Genomic DNA, 7,573 nt, shown 5'->3' with positions numbered 1-7,573 from the left:
AGATCCTGAATAGAGAGGGAGAACAATGTGAAACAAAACTCAAAATCATTTGGGAAAAAAAAGGTGGGGACCAGGCTTGCTGGTCTGATAGAGCCTGGTGGAACCACTCAGATTATGGCCCCTAGCTGCCCTTCAGGTCTGGAATTGAACCCACTGTGGCTTCCAGCCAAACAAAAGACAGGCATATGAGTTGAACATTTACCTCAATTAGATACACTCCTTGGAGAGAACAATCATGGGAGAAAGAAGGGCTATTTATGCACGGGAGATAGCTCAGGGGCAGGAGTGAATGGAGGGATGGACACAGGGAAGAGGTAACTATCAGGAGGAAGTGGGAGGGGAGCTGTTGCATTGTGGTAAATTGTAGTCAATGTTATGAGACAAAGTGTATGAGAACTGCTGTATGGAAAGTGAATTTGCTTTTTAAATTTTCACCCAAATCACAATTAAAAAAAAAAAAAAAACTCAATTATAACTAGACACATGAGGCTGGGAATCTGAGCTACTGGTTCTGCTTATAGGACCCCTCTCCCCCATCCTCAATTCCCCATTCCTACAAGGAGTTCTTTCCAATGCAGAAGTCATGACTGAGGATTCCACAGTTGCACCTGCCTTCCCAAGAAGAAAAAACCTGCTACTCAATCTAAGGGGCCCTGGTGGTTCAATGGTTAAGCACTTGGATGCTAACCAGAAGGTTGGTGGTTCAAGCCTACCCCAGGTTCCATGGGAGAAAAGACCTGGCTATCTGCTCCCATAAAAACTGTAGCCTAGGAAACCTCATGGGAGAGTTCTACCCAATGAGATGGATAGATACAGTGCCCATAGAGTCTCTATGAGTTGGAATCAACTCTATGGCACACAACAACAACAGAAGCAAATGGGGAAACAGGATGCAAGAATTTCTGGAACTTCAAGAGGAGCAAAACCTTCTGCTCTCCAATAAGTAACAGATCACTGTTGTAGATGCTCTGAGAGCATGAGTGTTGCCTGTGCCTGCAATCAGTATCCTACCACCAGGCACTGTCTGGCCAGACTCTGAATCACAGATTCAAAGGAAGATTTAAGATACCATCTTGTCTGTTATTGTTAGCTGCCATTCAGTCAGCTCTCAACACACAGCAACTCCATGTACAATAGAATCAAACCATTGTCATCTATGGGGTTTTCATTGCCTGATTTTCAAAAGTAGATCTCTAGGCCTTTCTTCCTGCCATCTTGTTTATCCTCTAAAGAAAATGAAAATCCTCAGAACTGGACCAATAAGCAGCATCACGATAAATGGAGAAAAGATTGAAGTTGTCAAAAATTTCATATTACTTGGATCCACAATCAATACCAATAGAAGAAGCAATCAAGAAATCAGATGTCATATCACACTTGGCAAAAGTGCTATAAAAGGCTTCTTTAAAGTGCTGAACAGCAAAGATGTCTCTTTAAAGACTAAGGTGTGCCATGGTGTTTTCAATCATCTTATATGCATGTGAAAGCTGGACAATGAATAAGGAAGACCAAAGAAGAACTGATGCCTTTGCATTGTGGTGTTGGCAAAGAATACTGAAAGTACCATGGACTGACCGAAGAATGACTAAATCTGTCCTGGAAGAAGTGCAGCTGAAATGCTCCTTGGAAGCAAGAATTTCCAGACTTCTTCTCACCTGCTTTGATCATGTTGTCAGAAGGGACCATTCCCTGAAGAAAGGTATCACGCTTGGTAGAGTGGAGGGTCAGCAAAAAATGGAAAGGTCCTCAAAGAAAACAAATAGAAAAATGGCAGAAATAAGCCTTTTCTTATCAGTAATCACATTAAATATAAATGGATTAAAATATCCAGTAAAAATGCAGATATTCAAAGAATGAATAAGAAATCATATTGAAAAAGAAACCTACCTTACATCCAAAGAAACAAATAGGTTGAAAGTGAAAGTTTAGAAAAAGATATTCCATACAAATTGTACCCAAAAGGACCGTATAAATATCAGGACACATAGACTTTAGATCAAAAACTGTCACAAGAAACAAACAAAAAAGACTTTACATTATGGAAAATAATCAGTTCGTCAAAAGGATATAGCAGATATAAATACACCTAAAAACAGAGCCCTAAAATATATGAAGCAAACATTGATATAATTGCAAGGAGACATAGACAAATCTAGAATAATAGATAGGGACTTCAGTACACCACTTTCAATAATAGATAATCATCTAGAGAGAAGATCAGCAAGGACATGGAGGATTTTAACAACACTATAAATGAACTATAACTAACAGACATCTGAAGAACACTCCACACAAGAGCATAATATATATTCTCCTCCAGTGAACAGAGATTATTCTCCAGAACAGACCATGCATGAGGCCAAAAAAGAAGTTTCAATAAATTTTAAAAGATTGAAATCATATAAAGTATCTTCTTTGACCACAGTGGAATGAAACTGCAAAAAAAAGGGGATGGGGGGTCCTCAATAAGATAGATAGATACAGTGTCTACAACGTGGGCTTGTGTATAGCAAGGATTGTGAGCCTGGTGCAGGACTAGGCAGTGTTTCGTTCTGTTGTACATAGGGTCACTGTCAATTGGAGCTGACTCAACGGCACCCAACAACAACAACAACAACAACAAAGATGAAAATGTTGTATGCCGTTGAGTCTATTCTGACTCATAGCGACCCTATAGGACAGAGTAGAACAGCCCCGTAGGATTTCCTAGGCTTTAATTTTTACAGGAGCAGACTACCAGGTCTTTCTCCCATTGAGCTGCTAGGTGGGTTTGAACCACCCACCTTTTGGTTAGAAGCTAAGCACTTAACCATTGTACCACCAGGGCTCATTAAAGATGAAAATAACATCTAATTTAAGATACCTATTTCGTAATTCATTCAAGTGTTTAATAAATATCACTGCTATAAAAGATATCCTTCCTGTCTTGCTTTCTTCCTCAAACATTTATTGAGTATCTGCTACATGCCTGACACTGTACTAAATGTTAGGGATTAGAAATGAAAGATTTAGTCCTTGTCCTTACAGAACTTACAGGTTGTGATGGGATACAGATGGGGAAACCCAGCCTTGTGATACAAAGTGACAAGTGCTAAGATAGATCCTACCTCAGGTGCTGTGGAAGTCACAGAGCCAGCCAGATGGGCAAGGCTGAGAAAAAAGGAGAGTGGGGCAGAGGAAGCAGTGTGTGCAGGCTTCCAATACTCTGTATTGCTGAGCATAGGGCCCTAGGGAAACACATCATTTCCCTTTCCCCAAACCTGCTCTTCCTGTAGGCCTCCAACCTTAGGAACTGGTACTATCCAGTTGCTCAGCCTAAAAAACCTCAGCTGTCTTTTTCACACATTTCACAGCAAATCTTGTCAGTGTTACCTTCCAAATAAATCCAGAATTCCCCCAACTCATCACCTCCATCCCCATCACCCTCCCTAAGCCACCATCACCTCTCAACTGGACTCTCACAAGAGCTTCCTAACGGTGTCCCTGGGATACAGCTGCCTTTGATGATCTGTTCTCCAAACAGCAGCCAAAATGATCCTTCTAAAACATAAGCTAGATCATAATACTCCTCTGCTCAAAACTTTCCAGTAATTTCCCTCTCAGTGTAAAATTCTGAGTCCTTTTGCAGATTCTGTAAGATCCTCTGTGATCCTGGCCTCTGCTCTTTTCTCACCTTGTTTTCTGTCAGTCTCCCCTGTCTCCCTCTCCACAGCCACTCTGGCCTCATTGCAGCTCACTCACATCGAGCATGTTACCCCCTCAGGACCTTCACACTGGCCATTCCTTGGGCTGAGATTTCATCTGGCGGTTATCAGCAGGCTTGCTCCCTTGCTTCTTTCGGTCCCCACTTAAAAAGCATTTATAAGACAGGCCTTCTCTGCCTATCTATATAAAATAGAAGCTTGCTGACCATCTAGTTCTCTCCTCCTGCTTTATTTTTCTTCTTTCTTTTAATCACCTAACATATTGCTTCTTTAATTATTTGCTTAGCATTGTCTCTTCCAATGTAATGTAAGGTTCACGAGGGCAGGAAATTCGCTCTAGCCATCATTGTATCACAAGTTCCGAGAATAGTGTTTGAAACCCAACAAGTGCTCTATAAATAAGTGTTGAATGGATGGAGGAAAATTAAGCTGGGGAACTAAATAGCAAAAGGGCAGAAGAGGAAGAACTTTGTTCAGACTCTACCCTGTGAATAATGAGGAGTGGCTGAAAGGTTTTGAACAGGGAAGCGATGTAATCAGATGTGTGTTTCATAAGAATCCAAGAATTATATTATAATTTTTTTTTTTAATTAAAGTACTGGCACCAACCAATTCGAATAGAAAGGTCATGAGCCTGGAGTACGGTCTAGGGGGTTATTCTAGCTGTTAACTCTTTAGTTGCTGGATGGGGGCCCAGGGGGCCCGTATGAAGAGGCAGAGAAGGGTGTTGAAGGGTCACTGGAGAGTTTCAGGGCCACAGCCATGTGTCAAAATGACACAGTCTGAAGCTGTTTTGAATATTTTAACAATAACTAAACTGGCCTGTAGAGCCATAAATTACTCTAGCAGCAGTATGAAAGACAACCTGGGACAGGTTAAGATAGGAGGAGAAGAGGTAGTGGGGAGATGCAGCAAAAGAGCAGGTGATGACAAAGGTCCATCTCGATCAGTGGCAGGGGTGCTGGAGAGAAAAGAGCATTAATAGGACTCAGAATCTGAGAGTCATTGAATGTGAATGAAGAGTGGTATACCACAGGCAAGTCAGTGAGGTACATGCAATACTAAAGTAATAGCAAAACAATAATAAAAACAACTAAAAGTCACTCTGCTATTCCTCCACTCCCCGCAACAGAAAAAGTCTTCTGTTGATCTTAAAACCAACTCACTGCCATCAAGTTGATTCTGACTTCTGGTGACCACCGTTAGGTTTCCAAGTCTGTAAGTCCTTACAGAAGCAGATTACCTCATCTTTCTTCTGTGGAGCAGCTGGTGGGTTCAAATCACTGACATTTTGGTTAGCAGCCAAATGCCTTAACCTGTGCACCACCAGAGCTCCTTGTTTTTGATCTAGAGTCTAACAATTGTTGTTTAATAACAAATATGTTGTTGTTTGATAATGTATATGTTAGTTGCCATCGAGTTGGTTCCAACTCATAGTGACCCCTTGAACAACAGTACAATATACTGCCCAGTCCTGCACCATCCTCACAATCATTGCCATGCTTGAGCCTGTCTTTGCAGTCACCATGTCAATCCATCTCCTTGAAGGTCTTCCCCTTTTTCACTGACCCTCCCCTTAACCAAGCATGGTATCATTCTCCAGGGACTGGTCCCTTCTGATAACATGACCAAAATACAAGAGGTAAAGCCCAGCCATTTTTGCTTCTAAGGAGCACTCCAGCTGCATTTCTTCTAAGACAGACTTGTTCATTCTTCTGGCAGTCCATGGTTTTCTATATTCTTCACCAACACAATTCAAACACATCAATTATTCTTCAGTCTTCTTTATTCATTGTCCAGCTTTGCATATATATGAGGCAATTGAAAATACCATGACTTGGGTCAGGTGTCACCTTAGTCTTCAAAGTGACATCTTTGCTCTTTAACACTTTAAAGAGGTCTTTTGCAGCAGATTTGCCTGGTGCAATACATCATTTGATTTCTTGACTGCTCCTTCCATGGGCATTGATTGTGGATCTAAGTAAAATAAAATCACTGACACTTTCAATCTTTTCTCCATTTATTATGATGCTGCACATTGGTCCAGGTGTAAGGATTTTAGTTTACTTTATGTTGAAGTGTAATCCAGACTGAAGGCTGTAATCTTTAATTTTCATCAGTAAGTGCTTCAAGACTTCACTTTCAGCAAGCAAGGTTGTATCATCTGCATATCTCAGGTTGTTAATGAGTCTTCCTTAAATCCTGATGCCATGTTCTTCTTCATACAGTCCAACTTCTCAGATTATCTGCTCAGCATTCAGATTGATTAAGTATGGTGACGAATACAACCCTGATGCACACCTGTCCTGATTTTAAACCATGCAGTATCCGCTAGTTCTGTTCAAATGACTGCCTCTTGGTCTATACACAGGTTCCTCTTGAACACAATTTAGGGTTCTGGAATTCCCATTCTTCTCAATGTTATCCACAATTTGTTATGATACACAGAGTCAAATGGCTTTGCATAACCAATGAAACACAGGTAAACATCTTTCTAGTATTTCTCTCCTTTCAGCCAAGATCCATCTAACGTCAGCAATGATATCCTCATTCCCAGTCCTCTTCTGAATCCAGCTTGAATTTCTGGCAGTTCCCTATGTACTGCTGCCACCATTTCTGAATTATTTTCAGCAAATTGTACTTGCATGTGACATTAGTGATACTGTTCGATAATTTTCACATTCTGTTAGATCACCTTTCTTTGGAACAGGCAGAAATACAGATTTCTTCCAGTCCATTGACCATGTAGCTGTCTTCCAAATTTCTGGGCATAAATGAGTAAGAGCTTCCAGCACTACATCCATTTGTTGAAACATCTCAAAAGATATTCTATCAGTTCAAGGAGCCTTGCTTTTTTTGCCAATTTCTTCAGTGCAGCTTGGATTTCTTGCTTCAATACCATCAACTCTTGATCATATGCTACCTCCTGAAATGCCTGAACATCAACCAATTCTTTTTGGCACAGTGACTCTGGGTATTCTTTCCATCTACTTTTGATGTTTCCTGAATCATTCAATATTTGCCCATAGAATCCTTCAGTATGGCAACTCAAGGCTTGAATTTTTCCTTCAGTTCTTTCAGCTTGAGAAATGCCAAACAAGTTTTCCCTTTTGGTTTTCTAACTTGAGAACTTTGCACTTTTAATTAGAATACTTTACTTTGTCTTTTCTAGCTGCCCTTTAAAATCTTCTGAATAAAGTATATCTAAGCTTTAAATATGCATATTGTTATTATTTGTCCATAATAATGTTTGTATTCTACACCGAAGTTAATTCATAGAACTCCCAGGAATCAGTGGACCCCCTTCTGTTTCACTAACTCAGCTATATATGTTCTTTTGGAGAGTAAGTCTGTAATTGTTCAAGTTCACTTCAGGCACAGTTCATGTCTCCAACATCTGTGGAACAACATATTTCTCCCTTTAAATAGTAAATTCAAAATAAAGTGTGGTACACCTCAATAACAAAAAGACAAACAATCCAATTAAAAATGGGCAGAAGACATGAATAGACACTTCACCAAGGAGGATACTCAAGCTGCCAACAAACATATGAAGAAATGCTCACGATCATTAGCTATTAGAGAGATGCAAATCAAAACAACTATGAGGTACCATCTTGCTCTAGCACTAGTAGCAAAGTTCAACAAGACAAAAAATAACAAATGCTGGCGAGGTTTTGCAGAGATTGGGACTCTTATACACTGCTGGTGGGACTGTAAAATGGGATAACCATTGTGGAAAGCAGTATGGCAATTGCTTCAAAAGTTGGAATAAGAAATACCATTTGACCCAGCCATTCCATTACTAGGTATATACCCTAAAGAAGTGAGAGCCATGACAAGAACAGATATATCACACCCATGTTCAT

This window comes from Orycteropus afer, unplaced genomic scaffold (assembly GCF_000298275.1).
Source record: "Orycteropus afer afer isolate SDZICR_OR568_19922 unplaced genomic scaffold, OryAfe1.0 scaffold00010, whole genome shotgun sequence".
Classification (NCBI taxonomy): Eukaryota; Metazoa; Chordata; class Mammalia; order Tubulidentata; family Orycteropodidae; genus Orycteropus; species Orycteropus afer.
The sequence above is the reverse complement of the archived record's forward strand: the minus strand, read 5'-3'. Positions refer to the sequence as shown.